Source organism: Halichoerus grypus, chromosome 5 (assembly GCF_964656455.1).
Source record: "Halichoerus grypus chromosome 5, mHalGry1.hap1.1, whole genome shotgun sequence".
NCBI lineage: Eukaryota > Metazoa > Chordata > Mammalia > Carnivora > Phocidae > Halichoerus > Halichoerus grypus.
This window is the reverse complement of record NC_135716.1, coordinates 69178067-69204937: the sequence shown is the minus strand read 5'-3', so window position 1 is coordinate 69204937 and position 26871 is coordinate 69178067. Positions and strand designations below refer to the sequence as shown.

The 26871-nt window shown below is 46.4% G+C and overlaps 1 long non-coding RNA gene across 2 annotated transcripts in view; it reads left to right on the top strand.

Moving 5' to 3' along the window:
* Nucleotides 1-26871, top strand: part of LOC118529594 (uncharacterized) — a 108504-nt gene that overhangs the window by 24743 nt on the left and 56890 nt on the right. For both annotated transcript variants that reach the window (XR_013447884.1, XR_013447883.1), the window contains exons 5-6: nt 323-497; nt 15102-15243. This is a non-coding gene — a long non-coding RNA (uncharacterized LOC118529594). The remainder of the gene's footprint in view (nt 1-322; nt 498-15101; nt 15244-26871) is intronic.

Here is a 26871-nt window from a genome sequence, read left to right as displayed (position 1 = left end):
AAAACAATGATTATAGGTCTATGTTAATGGGCATACAATGGATAAAGTTGTAGTCTGTGACAATAACAATGTAAAGGGGGAGAGATGGAGCTATTCAGAGCACAGTGTTTGTATACATTTGAAACTCAGTTGGTATTACTCAAACTAGGTTGTTACAAGTTTAAGATGTTAATTGTAATTCCCAAGATAACGACTAATAAAATAACTTTAAAAATACAGGAAAGGCAAGAAGAGGGAATTAAAATGGCATACTGCAAAATCAAACACTACCAAAACATGTTACATTTTTTTCAGAGTACCTTGTAATGGTTTTTCTATGTAGGTTCTCACAACCCAACCTGTGTGAGGGGAGTCAGTAACATACTCTACTCGGGCAGCTTGGAACACTTAGCTGTGAGATAGTGCACTGAGCCAGATTTACAAGGCAAAGTGAAGACCTTGGGTTAAAGAAAGAGCACAAGAGAATGGAGAACACACTGGACTAGAAGACAGTAGAGGTAGGTTCTAGCTGCTTGTGTTCTTTGCTGCTGACAAGCCATATGACAATAGAAAACTCCTAGTTTTCTTTTTCCCTAAAGAAGAGGATGTTGGACTAGATAATCTCAAAGGTCTTTCCAGTCTGCTGATGAGCACCAAGGTTTGCATGGTAGGGCATGCCCTCTGAATTGAAGGGCATGAGTAATGGAGGCTTCTTTCTACTCATTCCCAGTGCAGATGTGCATTCTCTGAGGCTAATTTTATTTTTTATTTTTTAAAAAAGATTTTATTTATTTATTTGACAGAGAGAGAGAACACAAGGAGGCAGAGTGGCAGGCAGAGGGAGAGGGAGAAGCAGGCTCCCCCGATGAGCTGGGAGCCCGATGCAGGGCTCAATCCCAGGAACCTGGGATCATGACCTGAGCCGAAGGCAGACGCCTAACCGACTGAGCCACCCAGGTGACCCTGAGGCTAATTTTGAAAGGGGTGAAAGTGTCATATGGCTGGAAGGGACCTTGCCAAAGGACTTAGTGTAAGAGGAATGATATCCACCACAATACTGATACCTTCTGTTTGTGACGTGTTTCTAAGTTACCTCCGGAAGCAGCATGCCCAATATATACATATATATATTTTTTTTTTTTAATTAGTTTTTTTTTTTTTTTTGGTGGTTAAACAGTTTTATTTTCTGGAGAATGCTGGCAACAGAGGCTGGAAGCCAGCTAGGGTGGCAAGGCAAGGTGGGCCCTCACTCTTGGCTTTGGCAGGCGGGTGGTGATGCCGCCACTGGCCAGGGTGAGGGGGAGGCCCCCGGGCAGGGCAAAGCAGTAACCGAAGCTGCCCCGGTGGGCGCCTGGCCAGGAGCTCCTGGGCGTGAATCACAGCGTGACCAGTATCACTTTGAGTCTGTGAGTCAGGTAAGGCAGACATTCAGTTCAAGTAAAGGAATATTTATTGAAGGTCCTCTGTGTGCCAGGCAATGTGCTCAAACCTGCACACGGAGGAAGAAGAGCCCTGCCTTTAAGGAGCCCATGTAATCTCTCTGCAGAGAAGACTGGCCCTTAGTGAGGCCGGGTTTTGTGAATGACATCACATGAGAAGAGGCAGAGCTGGGGCAGGAAGCCAGGTCTGATTTCTTGACCGGAGAAGGGCATCAGGCTGCCACTGGATCAGCTTATCCACCATTTTCTTGATTCCGGAAGAGGTGGCTCTGGAACTTGTTTTGGAAATAAACTCAGGCCGGGCACACCTGCCTGTCGGGATTCAGCTCTAATCGGAAGCCTGAGCATCTCACGTTGAAGTTAACACTTATTTCCTCTGTTCTAGTTAATTGAAAAACACACAGTCCTTGCCCCTTTTCACTTTTGGTCGGTGACAGAAGTTCCTCATTCAACACTTTGCACAACACATAAATACGGCACCCTTGGGGCAGGATGAGAGGCAGAGGAGGGGCAAGCAGAACAACTCACCCGAGCTCTCGGGGACAGTCAGGGCTCAAGAAGCAAGCGTGTTCTGGTGGCAAGGTTTGCAAAGCTTGTACTTTCTTCATCTGGATGTGAAGGAACAGGCCCTGTTTCTCTCCTAGGCCTTGGCGAAAACTTCATTTTTCAAAGGCCTTGCTTTCTCCTTAACCATCACATTAACTTTTATCTGATTATTTTAATGGGCTCTGGCATGGACGTCTATTTTAATTTGGTGCCATTTCTGTCACATCTTTGAAATCATTTTATGTCCCTTCCTGAAGGCCAATGAAGAATTAAGTAGCATAGAGACCAGCGGGCTGAATGGCGGCCCCCAGAAGATCAGGCTCTGATCCCTGGAATCTATAAATGTTACCTTATTTGGAAAAAAAAAAGATAGCCTTTGAAGATGTGACTAAGTTAAGAACCTTGAGATGGGGAAATTACCCTACGTTATCCTCTTGGGCCATCAATGCTGTCAACAGTGTCCTTGTAAGAGAGAGGCGGAGGGAGCTCACACACACAGAAGAGGAGAAGGTGATGTGGAGACAGGGGCAGAGATTGGAAGGATGTGGCCAGAAGCGAAAGAATGCTGGCAGCCACCAGAAGCTGGAAGAGGCAAGGGATAGACTTTCTTCTACAGCCTCCAGAGGGAGAACCACTCTGACGACATCTTGATTTCTGCCCAGTGAGACTAAGGCTGAGTTTCTGCCTCCAGAACCATAAGTGAATATAAGTTTCTGTTGCCTGAAGCCGCCAAGGTTGTGGCTGTTTGTTATAGCAGCCACAGAAAACTCACGCAAGGACAAAAACGTCCCTGCCTCTATTGTTGGAGCAGTCTGACAAAGCCTATGGCTCCTTTCTCAGCAGAATGGTTTCAGATCATAAAATAAAATACGTAAGACCATGCAGAAAGGCAAATATATCGAAATATGGTTGTTAGAACCTAAGAAAACAACTCCATACAGCCTTGAGTGCGCTAATCAAGATGACACATTTCAGATAGACAAGTTAGAGCTGATTTTATTTTATTTATTTTTAAAGATTTTATTTATTTATTTGACAGAGAGAGACACAGTGAGAGAAGGAACACAAGCAGGGGGAGCGGGAGAGGGAGAAGCAGGCTTCCCATGGAGCAGGGAGCCCGACGTGGGACTCCATCCCAGAACCCTGGGATCATGACCTGAGCCGAAGGCAGACGCCTAATGGACTGAGCCACCCAGGCGCCCAAGCTGATTTTATTTTTGAGAAACAGTGAAGGCCACTGTTGTTGGGCCGGCTGGGGTCACACACTGTGTTGTGGAGTGGCCTGCTGTAAAGAAGGTTGAGAACACGCATGATCTCCTGCTATTGTTTTGAAGTAGGGATCAAAGGCAAGTGTGCCAAGATATGAAAAGTAACTGTAATGGCATCATGAAAATAGCCTGTGTTCACTGAGACCCAGCCTCAGGAACTGCTAATGCTCTGTGGTTTGCTGCCTACATCCCCCAGTCGAAACACTGGATGTCCAATGGTGCATGTCAGGTACAGGACCCCTGGCTCAGAGAAAGATGAAGCAGGAGCCCCAGCTTGAGTGGCCACAGCATGGAGCCAGGGCTGCAGGGGGGCCGAGGAGGGCCAGGCAGGTCCTTGGCCTGAGTGGGAGCTGGGCCCCCCAGGCGGGCCCTGTGAGAGGCGGCAGCTCACAGGAGCTGCCCGGGGATAAAGCAGGCACAGCAAATTGGACAAGGTGTCAGGTTGACTATGAAATATGACGGATTAACAGCCGAGGCTGGTGGTATGACCTGCTTTCAGACACTTCATTTAGAAGTTATCATATTGCTGGATGCTTCCTATAATTTGTGATGATGCTGATTGTGATAAATTGTGAGTTTCTGGCAAACCCCCCCAGCCCGCTCCAATGGCTGAACAGAGAAAATGTGTAATTCTATGGGAACATTCATGCCACGAATGAGAGCCGGGATCTGCCTGTAAACAGAATGCTCAGTCCGTGAACAAAGTAATTAAATCAAGCTAATTAAATCACAATAAAAATAATTTTAATTTAATTAATTTCTCTGCACTGATTGAACATTATGTTGCAACTATGAGGCTTCCTGAACACTAATAGGATTTAGGGGCTGGGACACTGAAGTTGTGGTCACTGGTGTGGTACGTGGGTTATTGTTAAGGGAATGAAATTAAATACGTTTAATGAGATGCCGAAATGTTGACTGAGCCACAAATAGAAAATGGTTTTGGAATTAAGATAATGAGGTCTTTTCCTTTCCCAGTTAGGCTTCTGTATTAACTGGGGCAATAAATGTTAAATTTGGTCATAATTTAAAAGATCTAGATAAAGTAGATGGTGCACAATTGCTTCATTATGTTGGGAGTTGGTGGGAAACTTTAGGTCAGTATCTCAGTAGTGAGCAGAATTACTGGGGATACTTACCTGTTGTCGGCCCTACCCCAGAGTCTGTGGTACCTGGTAAAGACCCTAGAAGCTCTAGAACTGGAATCGTGAGGTCCTCAGTCAAGGAGTTAAACAAGTGGCAATGGGTTTTTAATAGCAGCATGAAAGATTTGGGTGAGGGATATAGAAGGACTTTTTATCTGAAACAGGTATTGTTGACCAATAACCAGTTACTTCTCTTTCTTCTCCTTTTTTTTTTTTTTTTTTTTTTTTTACGAGAGGGAGAGGTGGGGGAGGGGAGGGGCGAGGGAGAGGGAGAGAGAGACTCTTCCGGAGGCTCCATGCCCAGGGCTGAGCCCGACATGTGGCTCGATCTCACGACCCTGAGATCATGACCTGACTGAGCTGAAACCAAGAGTTGGGTGCTTCACCGACTGAGCCATCCAGGCGCCCCTTAACCAGTTACTTCTTAAAAATGTGAACCATGCCTCCCCCTGCGCCCCATCCCTTATCCCCAGTGATAAACAGAGAGAGCCTTACACCAGCCGGTGCTCAAATATTTATTATTAAATTGAATTCTTGAGTTCTCAGGGAATTTCTTCCCTTAGCCCTTGGAAATGAGGACGAATGCTCTTCTCGCAGTGTTGTTTAGATGTTGTTCAGTTTCTAAGCGGGAGGGTACTCACACGAGACGACCTCTCAAGGTCACCTCCCCGAGACTAATTTTGTCATGTAAGCAACACTGGAATTCTGAGTGCGTGTTAGCAGGCGCTCACACAATTACCAACTGTGATTTTAGAGGAGCCTGTGCTTTGGATCCCAATATTATTTATCATGCACGTTATTTTAATTAATATTTTGTGTGTGTGCCAACATTTGAACCAGACCTCATTATGATTAGTCGGGGCGCTGCGTTGTTTGTTGAGTGGAATTGTTTTCCGGGATGCAGCTGGTTTCCTTCCTCAGCAGCCAGGGAGGGCAAAGAGACCAAGGGGCCAGCGTTTGGAAAAGGCTCTGCTACCACAAACATGTGCGGTGAGCCTCGGTCCGAGATGGCTCACCAGCCAGGAGCTGTTTCTCCATCCAAAGTGGGGGGGCTGTGTGTGGGGGGAGGCCCCTCGGGAGGGCTCTACGCCCTGAATGAGGTTCCCCAGAGAGAGGGAAGCAGGAGCACTGTTTGTGGTGTCTGCGTGCGGCACACCAGCCCTAGGAACGAGGGGTGTCCATGCGCCTTTGAAGAGTGAATTGGCACCTTTTCTGTTGTCTGTTGTTTCATAATTGTGCAAACAGTGTGAAATCCAGGCTAGCACAATGCCCATGAGCTCCAGCTGGTGGCTCCACTCAGCGCGCACAATAACTGAAGACCCCCTGCTTCCCCTGGTGCTCGGCGCCAGGGACGTGTGGGCAGGTGCTCTTCTTCCCGGCAGAGCCGCCCCCGAGGTTAGAATGTGACATGTTGCAGGAGGAGACTTTTGTTGCTCTGGAAAGAACTTCCGGGTTAACCTGCTTTCCAGCCATTTCTTTCCCGGCTCCTTGACTTCAGCATCCCCTGCCCACCCCGAAGCACTTCCTGGGCGCCTCCCTTCCTCACACGTGCAAACAGCCATGAACACGCCGTACAGATGGAATCCCCACGTCCCTAGAGCATCTTGCCCATCCTAGCACCTCCTTTTAGAAAGATGCTACCCCCCAGAATGAGGCTTCACGTCTCACTCAGTATTTGCTAATGAGAATTAAAACCCTAAAATTGGTTTTAATCCTTTTCCCTTACTCTCATAGACTCCTAAGCCTAGTTCTAGTCATATCATTCTTCATTATACTTCAAATCACACTATCTAACCTTCAGTCGAGGGCAGATGTGTTTCCAGACGTGTGCTAAGCACCTTACCTGCCCCGGGGCATTTTGTTATCTCGGGAACTCTACGAGGCAGGTGCTAGTCTTCTTTCTTTGTTCTGGCTGATGGAATGGTGGCTCCCACACGTGAGCTTATCCCATGTCACAGCTCGTAAGTGGCCAAGCTGCTGCTAAAATCAAGGTCCTTCTCCTTCCCCAATCCCTCCTCCTGACCAGCGTACTGCCCCCGAAATGAATCAGCCACTGAGATCTCTTCTGTAAATGTTCTGCCCTCTCTTTCAGGATGCGGGGCTGCCCAAGAGCACACGTGTTGCTGGTCTGAGCCCAAGCTCCGAAATCTTCCTCCTAGTCCTCTTTGCCAGCCCAGAAAGCCATTTGACAGAAGGGAGATTTTGGACCAGCTAAGAATGTTAGGACAATTTTTTTCTCTCTGATAAAGTAAATTAACTACACACTGTGCATCTGTATTGGGCCAAGGATTCTGTCACAGGAGGAAATCTCTTTAAAGGGTTTGAGTCGGACGTCTTGCACGCTGTTCTTTCAAGCAGCTCTGAGGTCCAGATCCTGTGCCCACAGACGGCGCTCAGCTTTGTGGGGACCCCGCCTGTCAGCTCCCTAGGGGGTGCCAGCCACAGGCGTGCGTCCCCCGGCACAGCTCAACGTACTTGCCCGCGGAATTCCTCCTTGAACCCCTTCTCTCTTCTCTGCTCCTTCTCGTTTTTTCTTTTTTTCTCTCCAAATCGACTTTTCCAGTTCTCCTCTTCATTCCTCTGACAGCCCCTCCCTTGCCTGTCATCTCGACCGGGCGGTGGGCTCCCCCCTACCTTGTTCGGAAGGCCTGTGCCTGCTTCATCATTCTCAGCTGAAAACTAATAATAACAGAAAATCCAAGAAGAGAAAATATTTACCAGTTCTGACACGGCTTGCATTAATGAAATTATGTTTGGGGGCATTTAGATTGAACTGGTGTAATTGTAGGTTGCAAAGTCTAATAGTAGCTCATGCGGGGATATCATTTTGTGTTATTTTGCTTTCAGGTTTTTGTTAATCCAGTGGGTTTGGTGGAATCAGAGGGCTTGCTCTGAAAAAAAAAAAAAAAAAAAAAGCCTGAGCAACCTGCTGGCGGGAGAACCGCCTTGTCAAACTAGCAGGTAGCTGCACGTTTAGCCTTTATCCTGCATACAATGAGGGCAATCACCGGGGCCTGTAGAAAGAGTATTGAACTGTCCACACAGGACATTTTTGTTGAAAGTAGTTCTTTTGATTTCATCTTCCCAGCCTAATGTAATAAAAACAGACATTATGGAACACATTCATCTCAGTTTGATAGGGACCGTCATGAATACCCAGCAACGCATGCAGTCATAAAGGTTATCCAACTGCCGGAAGTGACTTGGAAGATGATTGGTGATCCAAAGGTTGTGAGCACCTCACCCCAGGTGGGGGGGTGGGCAGCCGTCCCGGGAGCAGACCAACGTGGGGATGGAGCAGAAACATGCTGTTGCTACTGGGAGAATATTTAACTTCTCAGACATTGTCACTGGTAGCCACAAGCCACTTTTCTCCAAATAGCCAAACCCTGTGGGGTTATCTCAAAGGAACAAGAAAGGAAAACAAAGTAGAGGAGTCTTGAACTTATTTTGGCTCATCAGATGGCCATTTCTATGGAAACAGAAACAGAGCCAGGAATGGGCCATGGTCAGAGGCCTGGTTCCTGTCAGCATCTCTCGCTTTCCATATTCCTGAATTCCATGCTCTGATTCTGGGAGTCTATGACCTACCTCAGTGGGGATCAACGACAAAGAAAAAAGCTTCACATAACTTGAGAGTTTAGGAGTTTTCCCCCCAAACAAGAAGCTCAGAGAAGTTAGGCGGACTGGCATTTGGGAGGATTCCAAACTTACTACACCTTCTAATTTCTTTAACTACTTGCTGCATTCTGAGTTTGCTGTAACCCGGTAAACGTCACTCCCAATATTTATTTGTGTCGTTGCCCGGGTGCTATTTTCCACGTGCTCGCTAAAGTGCGCGGAAAGCAATTGCTTATTCTCCATCAGTTACACTCTGCCATGAGTTTATAGGTAACCTTTTGCTGGGTTTTAGAATGAAAACAGGTGAGTAATTGCAGAATGAGTTTGAAAGATTGTATATAAATATAATTCCTGAAACTGAATAAAAGCCCAATATTTCTTTCAGGTTCAAAAGGCCCATATCTTATTGTTCTAATAATTACTCTTGGAATCATTGTATTTTATACTGTGCTCATTTGCTCATGCATTCATTCAGCAAATGCCATTGAGCACCTACTGTGTGCTGAAATTCAGGTGTTGGATTCTGGAAGTTCAGAGACAAAAGACATAGTCCCTGCCCTCAGGCAAATTACAGGCTAAAAGACGAGGTAGATGGTCCCAATACAGTATGATAAGCACCTTGATAGGGAGACGCGCAGGGTACAGTCGGATCCGAGAGGGGAGCCAGGGATCCAGCTGTGTGCGTGCATGTGTGTGTGTGTGTGCCTGTGTGTGCATGTGGGGAGTATACACAGGCTGCATGCTCACGGGTATTTTGAAGGGCATGGTTTAAAAGTAGGCTTCCTGGTTGAGAAGATGTCTAAAATAAATCTTGAAAGACAAACGGTAGTTAGACAATGGCAAGGAAAGAGGTTACATTCTAGGTAAGAGGAAGGACAAGAGTAAATGGCATTCCAAGAATGCAAAGTTACTTTGTTAATGAGAACTGTGGTTACTTGGGGTCCGGGTGATGGATGAGTCTGGAGACACTGGCAGTGCTCTTGTGTTCCATGCCAAGGGGTTTATTTGTTGGAGGAAGGAAGGGAGGAAAGGAGGAAGAAATGGCAACAGGGAGAATTGAGGACCAAGAAAGAATCTAAGATTTCTTTTCTGCTTGTGTCTGGTGATTTTCGTAAGTATATGATGTATTTTATTATTTAATGTCTGAACTCAATTTAATCATTTATGAAAAAAGAGCTATCCCTCCTTCCTTGGGAAGCTCTTGAGGGTCACATGAGATACTGCTGTAAGATGCTTAGCACGGTCCCTGGCACAGTGTGAATGTTTAATAAATGGTGGTCGTTATTCTTGCAATGAGCGTGGAGGATGGACCTCAAGGGGCGGGGCCCGGGGCAGTACCATGGCTAGAATGAGATGCCAGCCAGAGCTGACGGTGGTCTGAGGCGGGGTGGGGAGACAGCAACTGATGGGACAGATACTGGGGAGGCAGAATGCAGAGGGCTGATGACTGACAATGTGCAGGGGTGAGGAAGACGAGCATCAAGAACAACTTCTAGGTTTCTGGCTGGGTGTATGGTGGCCCTTCCACTGAAATGGACACAGAGGAAGCCTCGGGCCGTGTCCACAGAGTGCAAGACAATACAACCCCCAAACCCAAAGCAGTCCTTAGTCTGTAGCAACTTGTTTTCAAAACTGGACTCAAACCAGGAGCATGTGAAGCCATGTGGGGTGCTGGTGGGTGGGATGCAGAGCCATCTTGGTGAGGTGGGGGTTCAGAGCGATTCCTGCCAGATGAGCCTTTCTTGAGGCCATGTGACCACCTGCACCTCCTCCTCCTCACGTGACCTGCTTCTCTCCAGTGCCCTGACCACCTGTAAGAATCAAGCTCTCCTATACCTTATCCTACCCGCCAGGCTTCTTACCTTGTCACACGACCTGTGATGCTGGTGACCTCTGATCCTCCCCACACCAGACCCGGGTGTCGTTGCATATAAACCTGCTGCTGGGAAAAAAATAAGAGTTATGAATCCTGCTTGTTTGTGTTCTGGCCAAAGCAATAAAATATATTCCCAATTCTAATACTGCCATTTAAATTTATTATCTTTGTGCTTTACAGTATCCATGGCAGGAAAATCCAATCCCAAGAGTATCATTACAATTTCCAACTACTTAAGGAATTATTTTTGTTTATGTTTTAAAGCCACAGCAATAAAATTTAATACCAACAATAATACTACAACTTTGTATGCCCTTAAAACTTGCCATAAATGATAATTGTGAGGAGAATGTCAGTAAACATGTAAATGTTTTTCCAGGAGAAAGCAGCCTTTTTGGTTTGTCTCATGGTGAGGCCCAGATTCTTAATAGAGCATTGAGAAGCATGCCTCCTTTCCAATTAGGCAACAAGTCCTGTGGGTCCTGTCTCCTAAGCGTCCGTTGAATGAGCCCATTTCCCTCTGTCCATGCAGCCCCCGAAGCCATGTGCCATCGAGATCATCTGCTTGGGTGACCAACACAGCCTCTCGCTCTCCTCCCTCCCACCCTTCATTCAGTGCTCCACATAGCAGCCAGGATGAAGTTTTCAAAACACTAATCTTGCCAGCTTCCAAGGAGATATGGGGGATGGAAAGCAAGTTATATGATACCGCAAGGAAGCCATCAGCCAAATGCAGAATGTGGGACACGATGCAGGACAAATGACCTGGTTTCTCTAACAAATCAATGGCATAAAAGAGAGAGGGAAGAAGAGAGGAGGCGGCTGTGATGGAATCAAAGAGATGTAAGGACTATAAACACAATGAGCAAATATCATCTGTGGGCTTTGTGGGGCTCCCGATTCGGGAAGCCAAATGTAGAAAGACATTTTGGAGAAAATCAGGGAATGATGGTGATACTAGAGAACTACTATTAATTTTGTTGGCATGTGCTTATCTTGTTAAAGCAAAGGCTTTTATCAGTAAGAGGTGCAGTCTTGGGTATTTACAGAGGAAATGACATGATGTCTTGCATTTGGTTTTAAAATACCACAGCCCCCTCCTTCCCCAAAGTGGATGGGTGGTGGGCATAGATGAGAATCAAGGTCGCCAAAATGTTGACAATTGTTGGATCTGGGCATGGGTATGTGGAGGCTCATTTTGTATTCTGTTTACTTTTATGCATGTTGGAGAAGTGGCATAATTAAATGTAAAAAATTTGAGAGATTGGGCCAGATGAAGCATTTGTTCTTTCCAATAGTAACAGAGTTATTCACCAAAGATACTTTTTCATCACCTACTTCAATTCAACAGATTTTTACAGAACATCTACCTCATGCAAAATTGAATAAGGCACAGTTTCTGCCCCTCAGAAGCTCACTCTCTGGTAGGGGAGGAGAGCCCTACATTTGTTAAAGGTAAATAATACAAATACTAATATAAGAGCTAAATCGACAATATGCAAAAGAGTCAAAAACTATCTCAAAAAATTCAAGACACAGGGGTGCCTGGGTGGCTCAGTCAGTTAAGCGTCTGACTCTTGATTTTGACTGAGTCACGATCTCAGGGTCATGAGATCTAGCCCCTTATCAGGCTCGGGGCTGGGCATGGAGCCTGCTTAAGATTCTCTCTTTCCCTCTCCCTCTGCCCCTCCCCCTTAAAAAAAATGTAGATTCTCAAAACTTAGGAATTGAAAACTGTGGGTGTGAGGCTCTCAATCTGTAGTTAAAAAAAAAAATCAAGGCACAGAACACTGCATGGTGTGTTACTTTTTGAATATATGAGAAGAAAAAGAAGATTTTCTAGTCATATTAGCTTGTATAAGCACAAAGAAGTCAGAAAAGACTCATAAGAACTATGAAAACTTGACATCTATTTAGGAGAGAGGTGAACTGGGGTCCAGGAAAACCTTTTGCTGAATGCCTTTTCATAGTTTCTGGTTATTTATTTATTTTTAATTTTTTTTAGTTTCTTGTTTTTGAAAACATGGGAATGTATTGCATAACCAAAAATTTAATATAAAAAGTGAAATAAGCTTTCAGCTCCTCCCTCATAGCAGACCATGTCTCTCGTCTATTAAAAACCCTTTATCAGGTTCTATTACCCTCGCTATATAATGCACAGTCCTTTTGGTGGCTTTCCAGGATGGCCTGATCTGGCCGCTGTGTCCTCTCGCCCCATGCCTGTCACTCCTCGGGCTCTGAGCTTGCCATATGGGATTCTGCAGGCTCTCAGCTCAGCCAAGCTCACTCTGAAGCAGGCCGCCAACAAGCTCTTTGCTCTGCCTGGTTTGGTCTCCCCCACCCGACTGGTCTGACCAGCCCCTGCTCATTCTTTGGGTTTTGCTGGAGATGCCATTTTCCCAGCAGCCTCCCCACCTCTCCCCTCCTCAAATCCCCAGAGCCCATTCAGCAAGTTGCTTTAGGACCCTTTTTATATGCTCCCCCAAGAACCCCATACGTCTCTATGTTGGTAAGGTAACCTGTCATATGTGTAGGTTTTGGTCTGATTTTATCTTTTTCGCTCATCTGTAAACTCTATGAGAGTGTAAGTACATTGCATTTTCTTTTGTGTTCCATCACCTATTTCCAGACCTCCTAGTTAGTGGGGGTGTAACATAGCATGTTTAAGTGAGGGGGCCACAGTTATCGAAAATAAAGAGACAATCAGTTTGCATGTGTGTGCTAGAATGCAGGAGTCTGAGTAGAATTTTCATGAGAAGTGAAGGCGAAGAGAAAGACCACTGGAAGGATCAGACAGAAAGTGGCATAGAGCAGCGGGACAGGAATGGACAAAGTGTGGACCTTCCTTGGGTCAGTATAATGGAGGACAGCAAATATATTAGAGAGAAAAAGGCTGTGGGAAAAATGGATGAAGAGAAAGGACTTAAAAGTTATTAGAGGAGAGGGAAACATGTAGGGCAGGATCGTTAGCCAGGTTTCAACGTCCATGCTTTTGGAGGTGTGTGAACCTCTAGCAATTGCAGGAAAACTTCCATGGAGATTGTATGTGCTTTTTTTTTTTTCTGAGCAAACTTCATAGTTTTTTTTTTTTTAATTTAATTTAATTTTGTTATGTTAATCACCATACATTACATCATTAGTTTTTGATGTAGTGTTCCACGATTCATTATTTGCGAGTAACACCCAGTGCTCCATTCAGTACGTGCCTTCTTTAATACCCATCACCAGGCTAACCCATCCCCCCAACCTCCTCCCCTCTAGAACCCTCAGTTTGTTTCTCAGAGTCCATAGTCTCTCATGGTTCGTTTCCCCCTCCGATTTTCCCCCCTTCATTCTTCCCTTCCTGCTATCTTCTTTCTTCTTCTTTTTTTTTTAACATATGATGTATTATTTGTTTCAGAGGTACAGGTCTGTGATTCAACAGTCTTACACAATTCACAGTGCTCACCATAGCACATACCCTCCCCAGTGTCCATCACCCAGACACCCCATCCCTCCCACCCCCCACCACTCCAGCAACCCTCAGTTTGTTTCCTGAGATTAAGAATTCTTCACATCGGTGAGATCATATGATACATGTCTTTCTCTGATTGACTTATTTCGCTCAGCATAATACCCTCTAGTAAACTTCATAATTTTTTGAGGATCCTGAAAGTCTGGGGATTTAAGATGGACTAATGATCTTGTCAGGCTTAGACAAACCATGAAGTAAAGAGAAGAGGAAGCCATGAGGTCGTAAGAGCCCGACTGTGATGTAGGGGAGAACCAGGAAGTGGATATTGGATGTGTTTCACATAAACAGCAGCATCCAGCAGGAGGTGGGCGGGGAGCGGAGTTAGGGAAGGTCATGGAAGGTCACCGAAGGTCACTGAAACCCGTGGTGGAGCCCTGTCACCGTCACCGTCTGGATTGTGAGCACATCATTTGCTTCACTGAGCCTCATTTTCACTGTTAGGAGAAGGAAGGGTTGGGGAGCATTACAAAAATACCTTCTCGTCGACCTCATAAGGGTGTCATGAGGGGGTAAGAAAGACTCTTAATGACTGGAAAGTTGTGTGTGGGGTTTCTCTCTTTAATTTGTTCTTTAGGCAATTTCCATGAAATTTCGTGTGAAAATAACTACAGTCCTACTGAACAGTGGGGAGGGGAAGGCCCTTAGCCCAGCTTCGTCATTAGCTCCTCATTGACCTTCTGGGACTATGAACAGAGATTTACAGCACCTCCCAAACCACAGAATCTTTTCCCATTTAGCTTATATATTGTCAGTTTGGAATGGCCTGTGCTTCTTTTCTGTAAGTTCCAAGCATGGAATTCTACTCCAGGAGTCTACACTCCAGAAGGAGTTTTGTGCAGTGGGCAGCACTTGGGCCCTTGTAGAAGCCCGGGCTCTTGTCTTGTTCTGCTTCTCGCTGGTGGGTGACCCTGAGCCAATCACCTCTGCACCTCAGGCTTCTGATCTATAAAGTGGGACTAACAGTAGTCCCAGGCTCGTGGGGCAGTGGTGAGGTTTAGCTGGTATACTACGCATGACACCCTGAGAGGGGAACCTACCCATGAAGGCTGCTTAAAATTTGGCTCCTCTAATAGCCTTGCCATGCCGGAAGTCTGCTGGGAGGAGACTCCTCCCTGAATGGGAGGAGATGGGGCTGCCATGAGGCTGACCTCCCCTTCCATAATCTCTCTAGAGCTACTCCAGGATGGCAGGTGGAAGGGGATGCCTGCTCATGTATGCAGAAGGGACGTTTTGATCCAGGGCTTGTCCTGTCTTTGGGGGCTGGGAAACTCCATTGTCCTTTCAAGGCCCCTGAGTCAAAGCCAGAAGACATGTTTTCATCCCTGCTCTGCCACGTCATAGTTTGGGAATTCTGAACAAATCACTTCCCATCACTGAGCTTTCGTGTCCTCGCTTCTGGACTGACCCTACAGGCTGCTGGGAAGGTGTGTTAGTCTACTGGGGCTGCCATGCAGAATACCACAGACTGGGGGCTTACACAGCACAAGTAACTTTTCTCACACCTCTGAGGATCTGAGATCAAGGTGTTTGTGGGGTTGGTTTCTTCGAAGCCTTCTCTCCTTGGTTTGTAGATGGCCGCCTTCAACTTGTGCCCTCACGGGGCCTTCTCTCTGTCCATGTCTGTGTTCTAATCTCCTCTTTTTGTAAGGACACCAGTCAGATTAGATTAAAGCCCACGCTAATGGCCTCATTTTACCTTCATTCCCTTTCCAGATACAGTCTCATTCTGCGATACTGGGCATGAGGATTTTAACGTATGAATTTGGGACGGGAGCACACATCGGCCCATAACAGAAGGCTAGATGAGACACTGTGTGTCAAACCCCAGCATAGAGCAGGCGTTTGGTAAGTGCTGGTTAAATATGTGGACGCATGTCACTGCACTGCACTTTGCTAAGGCAACCGTAGTTCGTGGAGGGGGTGGTCCTGCTGCTCTTACTTGGCTGAATTGGTAATTGGGCTTTCTTTTCTTCTAAATCAAAGCCCAAGTCCCTGACGTCCTAGGCCTATCTCCCTGGTGTGCCACCACCGTAAGGGGCAGATGAGTAGAGAGCTAAGGATTTTTTTTGGCTTCAGCGCTACTGAATGGTCAATCGACTTGGTGAATCTCCTCAGGCCGCATATCCTCGGTGGTTTTAGGACATCATCTCTCATGTCTGTGATTTTGCTCTCATGGTCACATACTCTGTGTCACTGGAACACAAGCTCACCATTGTCTTCTTATAAATGAAGGGAAATCTGTCCTGAGCCGTTTGGGTTGCTTACAATATCTTTACAAAACAGCTTTTCAGTATTTCTTCAATTAAAACAAAAGCAAGCAAACAACCACCACAAAAATGAAGAAAGAGGTAGAAAGAGCGACTTGGTTCCAAAGATAAGAAACGTGAAAAGCCCTCTTTGACCAGATCAATCTCTTGGAAATTCTATCACCAGGCCCACAGTAGCAGCTCCTGTTTTTGGGCCTTTACTTTCTCCTTTTTGTTTCCAGGTTCCTGCATCACCAGTCATGTGTTCCTTTGAGTGGTACTCTGGGGGCTCTCTGTCACTCAAAGTGTCCCTCTGGCCAGGGTTAATGACTGTGAGCGAGGACTTGCTAGCTGGCACCCACCTTCTTCTGAAGAGAGGCAGATGGAGACTTTTGAGCCCCCACGCAATTGCCAGCAACCTCTGACTCCCCAAGACCTCTCCACTCTGACCTTCTCTGCTCCAGTGGTTAATGACAATTATATGCGTTCAAGAGGCCTCAGCTAATTGGGCAAACCGATTAAGTGGAGGTAGATACTTTTTTCCCCAACAGACAGCAACGTATATTCCAAGACCATAAAAGATGAATTTGAGAAGAAAATTATTAAGCATGAAACCTAACGGAGGTTTAAAAGAAAAAAAACCCTTTTATTTCTAGATTTTGGGGGGAAAAATTTCTGGTTGCAATTTTGGATTCTCTTGATGGATGGATTTGCTTCAGGTGGGGGATGTCAAAGGCTCAGGTGTGAGTGGCAGGGGATGGGGGGCTGCAGCTGCAGAACAGAGAGGCCAGATGGCTTGCAAGGAAGGAGCGAAAACTCAGGGAATTCTAATGATGAGAAGCCCTCAAAGAGCTTTCAGAGAACGGGCCGACATGCTGGGAATCCTGGAAGCCATCACAATTAGCATCTAGAAATGACTGTGGGACATCCTTGCCTAAAATACAGGCCTATAGGCAATCCTGTCTCAGGGTTTGGAGCGTTTTCTCAGAACAAACAGATTATATATCTAGCATATATGTGTATGCAACTGTGTACAAATTTTATATTATTTATATGAATGATATATATATATCTTATATGTATATATTTATATGCATGTTCTATACACACACACACACACACACAGACACACACACACACACATATCCATACCACACATTTGTTAAATCTGTGCTGATTAGAATAAAATCAAATGGGGAGGAAGTTTTCCCAGTCTCCAGCCGTGGTCAGCTCTCCTGTGTTGCTGCTGGGAACAAGTCCCCGGCTCCCTATCTGGGAAGGGAACAGCTTCCCAGAGCGGTGGGCGATGCCCAGCCCAGGCAGAGGCATGCTTTCTGCCTTCCGTGGGAACTGGGTCACCAAAGAAAGGTGAGGCTGTCACTTTACTCAAGCTCTCTCTTCTTGAGCTGAGAGGAGCCCAAGACATGTCCTTTAAAACAGTACAGGATTACCTTAGATAGCCAGGTGGTCATTGTCCAAAGAAGATGTTCTAATATTTATGCAGAGTTCATGGAAAGGAACTCATAGCACTCTTGGGATTCTTACTCGCCTTCAGGATGCTTCTCTGTGTGTGTGTGTGTGTGTGTGTGTGTGTGCGCTTGTAAGAAGCTCAGGAATAGGTAGGAAGGAAGGCATCATCTTTTAAAAAAAAAAAGGTGAAGCACTGAGGGTTTGATTTGCCCATCATTCCCCATAGAGAAGAACCCATGTAATGGACTCCTCATTGAGGGCTTTTTCAGGGAGGACATCAGACTCGAGGAGAGAGGGGGCTGGTCCTACTCTTTTGCAGACAGTACTGAGGCTGTTAGTTGGTAGAGATTGGAGAGGACAGGCCGAGGGAAAAAACAGGAGCCGTGTCATGCTGGGGCTGCTGGCTGGCTGGTACCCATCCACTACCTACCTGCCTCCTGCTTATCCCAACATCATCTTCAAGCTTGAACCTGCTCAGTCTTGTTGTGCGGCGTGTGATACCAGGGTACCTGACTGAGGTTTCAGACGCAGATGTGACAGCTTGCCCCTGGCGGTGCGGATGCGGGTGTCACTTCCTCCCCATGGCTCCGTGGGCCTGCCTGGTTTGGCTTCTGTCACACTTGATGGCACAGGAGATGGCTTGGGGTACTGGAGGAATTCCATCTGCCGCCCCTGGCTTCTGGCTAATTTGTGTGTTTTAGAGGATCACTGCATTTTCTGCTCTTTGGGTCTGCTCTTGGTCTAGGAGGGGAATCAGTAAATGTGACCCCCAAAGTCTCAGTTTAAAAAGAAGAAGCTCACAACAAAGCAGTCTGTTTGTTTGTTGTTGGCAGCATTTCCCTTCACGTGTAGTACGTGTTTGTTGACTGCCTCACTTGCTGTTGGTTGAACTGGCACAGGTAGTCCCTTGTGTTGCCGAGACTCTTCCTGCTGTGTTTTTCTTCTCTTTCTTTCCTCTAGTATCTGTATGTTCCCAGGGAGTGCTACCAAACACACTGAAGATGAGAAGAAAACACAAATGAGCCTCCAACGTTTTACAGTCCATTGTGGTTTGGGAATGCAGGGGACAGACCTGCCATCAAACGGCCAGCATCCTGGGGTACGATGGGCTTGTGTGAGATTGGGGTGTCAGGGTGGCAGAGGGGGCAGAGAGCAGGGTGGGGACCACTGATGACAGCATTTCAGATCACAGTCCTACTCTAAAGAGCTCACAGCCAAACCAAGGAATTTGTTCTAACACAGAACGGGACTTCTAGCTGACTTGTCGCCCTCAGCTTAGCGTGCATGGCTAACTGGCTTGTGGTTCCTGGGCAAAGGAGAGTGGGGGCAGGGGATGAAGAGGAGAGGAGGCAATGTAAGCGAAGTCAAGCTAAGCAGAGGACTGATGAGAGAGATGAGAGGCTAGAAATCACAAGTGAGAAGGTGGAACGGCGGTTAATGAGGAAGTGAAACAGCGGGTATGGCAAAAAGACACTGTGGTTTGGAGGCAGAAGACTGGTGTCTCACCTCTGCCCTTTATGAGCCAGGGAGACTTAGGAGAGGGATTTACCCCCTTTGAGCCTCCATCTTATCATCTTTATTATTTTATTATCATTATTTTTGTAAAAATTTATTTACTTTAGAGAGAGAAAGAGTATGGTGGGGGCAGAGGGAGAGAGAGAGAGAATCTCAAGCAGACTCCCCACTGAGCGTGGAGCCTCGTGCAGGGCTCGATCTTACAACCCTGAGATCATGACCTGAGCCGAAACCAAGAGTTGGACCCTTAACTGACTGCTCCTCCCAGGTGCCCCCATTTTATTATCTTTAAAATAGAGCCAAAGATAACCGCCGCCCTTCCTACCTCACAAGGTTATTGTGAGAATTCAATGGAAACATTAAAACCCATAAGCCAAGACTCATGTCAACACACTACTTGGCCAACTGTGACTATCAAACAAATTTGGTTGAAGAAAAAAAGAAGTAGGTGAGCCCACACCAGAATATGAAGAAAAGACGATTAATCAAAGTAGGCACGAGGGAGCTAGGCAGAGAACCAAGGAATAACCGAATGGTGATGGTGCTGGCAGAGGCATCGGAGTTACTCAAAAACGCAAGAAGAGTGACAGGGTCCAAAGAATGAGCAGCAATGCCCATGCTTGAGAACTAACATGGCAGCTCATGTGCTGATGAGTGAGAGGCTGAGATTGGGAGAGGGGTCAGCAGGGAGGAAACCACAGGTGGGAGAGAGAAAGTCAAACCTCAGTTTTAGGGAGGTTGAGGCATAGGTAGGAAGTCGTGTACTGACGCCTGGGGCAAGCTCTCACAGGCCAGAGTTGAAAGCGAGGCAGAATGAGGCAAGTTACCTTATTCAGAATTTAGGCTAGATAAGATCTTGATTCAAAATGGTGATCTAAGATAGGGACTCATAGTTTGTTTGTTTTTTTTTTTTTTTGGAGAGAACACTTCCATTTATTTGCTCCAAATCCAATTATTTAGTTTAAACTGGAAGTTTCATCACATGCAAGGGTGACCAGAGAGAGTCCCATCTCTAACTGAAGAGAAGGCAGGTCAAGCTTCTGTAATTCAGTGTCATGAGAAGTAAAGGGAAGAGTTTCTGCAAGGAGGTGACAACACTGTTCAGGCATTCAGGAAGGGAGCCAGTGAAAATGGAATGATTGTAGTTGATTTAAGGGGTAAAAGTTGAGAGGCAAAGGACAACTAAGGTTGAAAGGGCTTCTCTGAGTAGTCCTTTTGTTCATAGGCAGGACGTTGTTGCTGATGGGTTCAAGGGGAGTGGGAGGGCACGGGAGAGGTGGGAGGGATGATGGATTGCCTACGAACCTATGAAGAATGAGGCAAAGCAGCATGAAACCATTTGTTTGGGCTTTATAGATTTTCTAATAAAAACGTCAAGGTTTTTTCACACCATTTTGAAAATGTCATCAAATGCAAAACAGTTCTCCTTGTGCCAGTGACAAAGGCTGCGTTTCCAATGGTAAATTCCAGCCCAAAATGCAATAACAAACTTTGTCAGGTTTTCCTCCAAGTCAAACCAGGGGTCAGGTTTGGTCCAGGGCCCTTCAGGGTGACCTTTGATCCTTCACGGGACCTGACCCCTCCCAATAGAACCCGTAACTTTCCCGACTGTGAAGTATGTGGGGAGCGATTAAAGGTTAGTGTGAGCCCAGTGGAAATATCCCTAAAACTGGGGAGTATACTTCTGAGCCATCTCTGGGGACTGAAGAGTGTATTTCTGAGTCTCTGAATTAGGTTATTTCTGATATAGCCATTAAAAAAAAAAATCTTTCAGTGAAACTTTCTTGCCTCTTCTCCCCCCACCCCTCCCTTATAATCTGCCTGATCCACTTCCTTCAAATTATTATTTTAATCTTGTGAAAGCCCGGCTCTAAGACCTTCGATGGCTCCCCTTTGCCTTTTTTTGGTTTTCATTTTTATACCATTTTTATTTAACCCAAGAAATCCAAAATATTATCATAGCAAAATGTAAGCCCCATCAGAATGATGAATGGGGTATTTTATATCCTTTCTTTATACTGAGCTTCAAAATCTAGTGTGCACTTCACAGTTATGGCACATCTCAGTTTGGAAGTTAAATTTAATCAGATATACTTAATTTGTATTTAGCTTTCATAAGATTTACAGTTGTAACAGAAGATTCACAGACTGGGTTGTTCAAATACACCTTAAAAATTTTCCAATAACTGAATCAAATACGAGTTTTTAGAGTTGAATTTATACCGGTTAAATTCGAATCAAATTTTAAAATCTCATTCTTCTTATCGCAGAGTAGTATCCCACTGTAGGAAAGGACGGACCCCTTACAGCCCTTTGCCTTTAAAATTAAGTGCAAACGTGCAAATGCCTTTGATTGGCTTTCTGCACCCTAATTCCGTTGCAGCCTTATCTTTTCCAGTTCCTGGGCATGTACCCCGTACTCCAGCCGAATTTGCCCAGGCTTTGTCCCACTCTCACTTCTTATCTCCAGTGAAATGTCACCCCCTCCATCTTTGCCTATTAAAATCCTATGGTTCCTTCAAGGTTTATCTGAGAAGCCACTTCTTCCCTAAAATCTTTCCTGATTTGCTCCGGTGTGATTTTTCCTTTCTTTGGATCCTTTAAGTCATGTTGGTACCTCCAATCAATCCACTTTAACATGGATTCTAGTCTACTCCCAAATGCTTGTCCCCTTGATGCTGATATAGGAAGCTGTGCCTCATGCATTTTATAGTCCCCTACCCCCACCACCTGCAATTAAGTTTCCTCGAGTTGCCTCCTGTGGGCCACCATGTTTGAGGAAGGGTGGAATCATTTGGTTCAGAATGAGTTCTTTTTAGGTTCACTTCTGTTGACTGGAAAGGACCTATATATGGAAAAAAAAAGAGAGAAGAAACAAAGAAGAGCGAACAGTTGAGTTCAGTACGTTGGTCTAGTCTAGCACAGCAAGGCTGCTGCCCTTGGACTCTTGAGGACGTCTTCTCCCTGGGCCCAGAAGCAGAGGCCATGAATGGACTAGCATACATGCTGCTTTCCTTCTCTCGCTGCTTTCTGCAGCTCTGATGTAGAACGTTAAAGGACCAAGAAGAAGGAGCAGTTTCTGAAGGACTGTTGCACTCATAGGATTTCTAGGGGGATGGGGGGCTTGCTCTATATAGTCTCACGGGGTCTCTAGTATGGTCCTGTTCCAAACAGTTCCTCTTGGATCTTCTAAGCATGAGGGGTATGAAACACTGGAGGCCCTAACTTCTGAGGATCAAGACAAACAGAGGAATTAAATTCTTTGACTTTTAATAAAAGTACCCCTGTTCTGTCTGGAAGACACAGGGGTCAACTCAACAGGCTTGCCGCCCTCTGCTTCCCGGGAGCCACCGACGTGTTGGTGGTCAGGTTTGTGATGTGCAGGCAAGAGTTTGCCAGAAGAAAGGAAGGAAGGAAGGAAAGAAAGAAGAAAACTTTAAGAAGCTTAATAAAGCAGCTCCCAGCTACAGGGTGGAGAAAGGAATCTGCAGGGTATAGGAAGCCACTGCAGGGGTAACTGGCAATGACTTAGTCTGTTAGAATTTTTTTTTTTTTTTAAAGATTTTATTTATTTACTTGTCAGAGAGAGACAGCGAGAGAGGGAACACAAGCAGGGGGAGAGGGAGAGGAAGAAGCAGTCTTCCCGCCGAGCAGGGAGCCCGATGTGGGGCTTGATCCCAGGACACTGGGACCATGACCTGAGCCGAAGGCAGACGCCTAACGACTGAGCCACCCAGGCGCCCCAGTCTGTTAGAATTTGATGGCTTAGTCCTAGATCTGCCAGTGGTTTACTGTAGAATCTTGAGCAAGTCCACCTTGAGCTTGAGTTTTCCATCTGTAGATGGGACTGTTGCCTGTCATTTCTGGCAACCTGGCCAGACGTTATGACTGTTTTAGCTTCAAGTTGGAGAGAAATGCAGTCCCCTCCCTCCCATCCTTCCTTCCTTCCTTCCTTCCTTCCCCCCCCTTTTCCTTCCTTTCTTCCTTTTCCTTCCTTCTTTTCCCCCTCCCTCCTTTTCCTTCCTTCCTTTCCTCCTTCCCTCCTTTCTTTCTTCCTTCCTTCCTTCCTTCCCTCCCCTCCTTCTTTCCTTCTATCCCCTCTCCTCCTTCCAACAAACATTTATCAAGTACTTGCCCTGCGCCAGGAGGATCTAGCAGTGAGCAAAACAGTCGAAGTCCCTCACTTCATACATATGCGAGCAACAGCCAGACAAGTGAAAATACATAATATGGGGTAGTGATAAATGCTCCAAAGGAAGGTAAAGGTGGGTGAGGGGACAGCCGGCAACAGAGAGCTGTGTGAGACAGAGCCATCTATCTAAGGCAGCTTCATGCGAGGGAGTGGCACGGGAGCAGAGACCTGGATGGAAATAAGGGTGTGACCCGGGGAAGCTCCGCGGTCCGTGCGGAGAGCAGAGTTGAATCAGACAGGTGTGCCAGCGCATGACCCTGGGCGGGATGATAACTTTTGTGAACCTCCCTTTCCCTGGTTTAAAATAAAACTAACACCTACTTGACAAAGCGCTTGTGTAGATTAAATGCAATAAGGCATGTGGAGGCTTGGCACGCGGTGGAGACCGGGTGTGGGGTGGGTGCTAGCAGCGAGCGTGGATGCCCCCCGCGTGCAGTCTGGGTGAACAGATTGGGTGCGCCTCCCACTCTTCCCCTTCAGTCTCCCCGGGTCTCTTTCTCATTCAGTGAAAAGGGGCAACAACACTTGCCTCCTCCTCAAAGGCCTGACAAAGGGCAGGTGAGGGGTCGCAAATGCAATCATGCTTTGCCCCCGCTCTCCGAGAAAGGGCCGCAGAGGATCCGGAGCGCGAGTGACAGGCGGGGCCTCGCCCGGGGACCAGGCGCCTGGGGGCCAGGACTCCTGTGCTAGGACGGGGCCTTTAAAAAAAAAAACAACAACAACCGTGCGCTTCGGGGGAGCCAGAGACAGATTTGCTAGCGCAAGAGAGGGCTGGGAAGACAGCCAGTCCCAGGGTGGAGGCTCAGCAGAAGGGCGGCTCCGGCTGACCACCAGGAAGCAACAAAGCGGCAACACAAACAGGAAGCAGGACCGCTGGTGACAGGATGGGGCCCTGCGAGAGCCGGGAAGAGCCCGGCGGCGCGGAGGGGCCCAGGGGCCGGGGTAGGGGTGGGGGGGCAGGACCCTCTGGCAGGAGAGCGGGGCTCCCGAGTGAAACTGACATGGCCATTTCAGTCCTCAGGAATGCCCCCTCCCTCATTCTCTTTAAAAACACAACAGAAAGAACCTATTTCTGCCTCTTTTGTAATCCTCCTCCCCCCCCCCCCCCCCCCCGCCACCTCCGTTGAGAAAGGGTTTTTCTACTTCCCTCTCACCCACTTACACAGCACCTCGTAATTAGTGAAATAGCACCTCATCGCGGGGCCTTGCCATTACCCTGCGCTGCTTCCAGAGTCCCGGGGAAGCAGGGCCTGCCTTATTATTTAGAAAACGGCTGGTAAGGGCATCTAGCAGATGATTGACTCCCAATGAGAACAGGATCTTCATCTAAAATAATATGAGTAAATTGCAGATTGATTCATGGGACAAAGCACCCAGCAGCCCAAACTCCATTCTTTCTTCCCAGTTCCATCTCCTATCTCCTGTCAGTCTCAGAATTGATAGAACAGCCTGGAGCCATTGAACAGAGTTATGTCTGCAATCACCTTTCTAATTCTTGCATATAGGTGCCAATATGTCAAGAGGACCCAGGCAAGGGGACAACAGGGTGGCTTTATTTAGCATTATGACAAGCAAACACTTGAATACCAAGGAGCTCATGAGCTTTCCAGCAGCAGGGGGAAAAAAAAATTTAAAAAGCTCCTGCATGGGTTGCCTGCCTCGTGCTCCAGTGGCCCAGTACGGTGCAAAAAGGAGATTACTAACAAAAGGTTATTCAGCTGTTCCCCGAATAAACCCAAAGGTACCAAGTATGGACAGAGCAGATGTCAGGAGACTGAGCCCTATTTTGGAAAACTGCCGAGATATTTAGAAATAGCGCTTTCTTATTAACCCGAGCATAATGCTGAAAGTCCTTTAAAATAAAACTTCCCAGATGCCACCTGCATCTGACGTGGCAGTAGGATGAATGCCAGTACGTCCACTGATACTGGAAACCCTCTTAAGAAACAGCCTCGACTGATTGTTCCAGCACAAACAAATCACAAACTAATTTATGTATTCCTGCAGCTGCACCAGCCGAGGCAGGAGTCGGACCAATTCACAATTGACTAGTGCTGTCTCATTCTTTGCAGATTTTGGCATTTAACTGTAATTAAGATTTATTGTTCACGAGCTTGCAGGTCAGGGCAAGCATGACAATATGGGTAACTTTTCTGTTTACTAGTAAAATGTCTGGTAGGAGGAAGCCTCAAACCTTCCAAGCAGAACTTGACAGAAATAAATAGCACCTCTTCACTCCAGGACCAGCGCATTACCGATTTTAATCAGACACGAGAGTTCTCTTTAAGGGAGGGCAGGGAGGAATCGCAAAGAGCTAGTGAACTGTGCTGTTGCTATTGCACCAGAAGGGTACGGGCCAGAAGCCAAATCAATTATTGCTGATCTTCTGGATTTGGGGACGGGATTGTCAGCTTGGTGTGGGAGGGACTGAGACCTTGATGCCGACAAAGGTTCTGCAGAGACTGGGACCTGTGGGTCTCCACGGCCCCTCCTTGCAACGGAGAGGAGAATCATCGCTCATCTGTCCCCACTCTCAAGGATGCCCTTGGACCAAATCAGATGGCCCGAGGAGGAGGGAGGCAGGGTTCAGCAGTCAGCGGCCACTCACCTTTTACAGTCTGTCTGCCGAGGTCCTGTGCAGGTGACCCACGACACAGTGGGTGTGAATGAACAAACGCTCTGCAAGCAGACAGATGAAGAAGGGCATCTCATCCCACTGGTTTATTAGAAGGCAGAAATGCTGAAGCATAATGTCCTTCAGTTTTCCAGCATCTATAATTTATTATATATTATTGTTTGTCCTCCTTGGAGTATTTTTGTCAGAGCTTCTATAAAATACGAAAACATTACTCACATGGCCCAGAGATCTGGACCCTTAGCTTGTTCTGTTTCTCTTGTTTCCTTTCAACGGAGGCGGGGTGGGGGTGTGGGGAAGGAAACAAAAATCCCTTGCTCTTCACCGCATCATTGAGTACAGAATTAAATTTGATATGATATTGTAAAAAGATCTTTGTGTCTCACTCTAAGCTGCAAATAATTCAAATTGTGGCTTACAAAAACCCATACAACACTTTAGGAAAAAATTAAAAATAAGTGAGTGAGAAAACTGTGTGTTTCTTGGCATTCTCCTCTCTCATGTTGTCCATTAATGTTGGAGCTACCAGTTCATACAAGTTGAAGATGGTTGGTTCTGTATTCTGCAGTGATCCAGTAACGTCCCCAGTTGCCTTAATTCGAACACATTTGTTTTCCTCTTTGTTGGAAAAAGATCTCGAGATTCTAAGCAGTATAAGGGAGCTTTTGTTTTGACATTAGGAGAAAGCTATAAAAACAAGCTTCTTCCCCAAAGGTACAAGGGGGAAAATGGGTATGAAATTAATTTTAATGGTGGGTAGAGACAAAAATCTAAAAAAGGATTTAAAGCAAACTTCCCACCTATTTTACCAACTGAAGGTGTTTTATAGTCCTAGATACCAGATTTTTAGTCTTGAGGGATCCAGTTCAATTAAAATGATGCTGAATCATGAAAGAGGAAAATATAATTGAGGGAAGAAGGATTCTAATATTTAGATTCAGTTGTTAGTGATATTTTTAACCACTTAAAAAAAAGCCATTCTTCCATTCCACTAAACTCACAATCATTAGTTTAATTTTCGGAGCTTGCCAGCTTAAGCCAGCATTACTCTGTCCCAAGGACACTTGAGCCAGACCCAGAAAGGTTGAAGTAAGTCTCACGGGGAGCACACTTGACCCTAAACGTAAGCCTGGTTTACCAAGCCACAGAACTTTGATCCTTGGGGATGCTGTGCAAGGTGATCTCGGGAGAACACCAACCGTCACTCCACAGCTTCTCGCATTGCTGATCTGAGCAAAGCACATTTATAAACTCGGCCTCGGCCGTCACGGATGCAGACGGGCATAGGAAAGGACGAGCAGAGCACTGCAGCCATTTCGTGGACAGGACATCACCGAGCCCACTGCTATTCAGTACAAACAATGGGAGGAGGAGAGAGGGAGCGTGCAGTGGCTCAGAACAGGTGGGGAGCTGGAGGAGAATCAC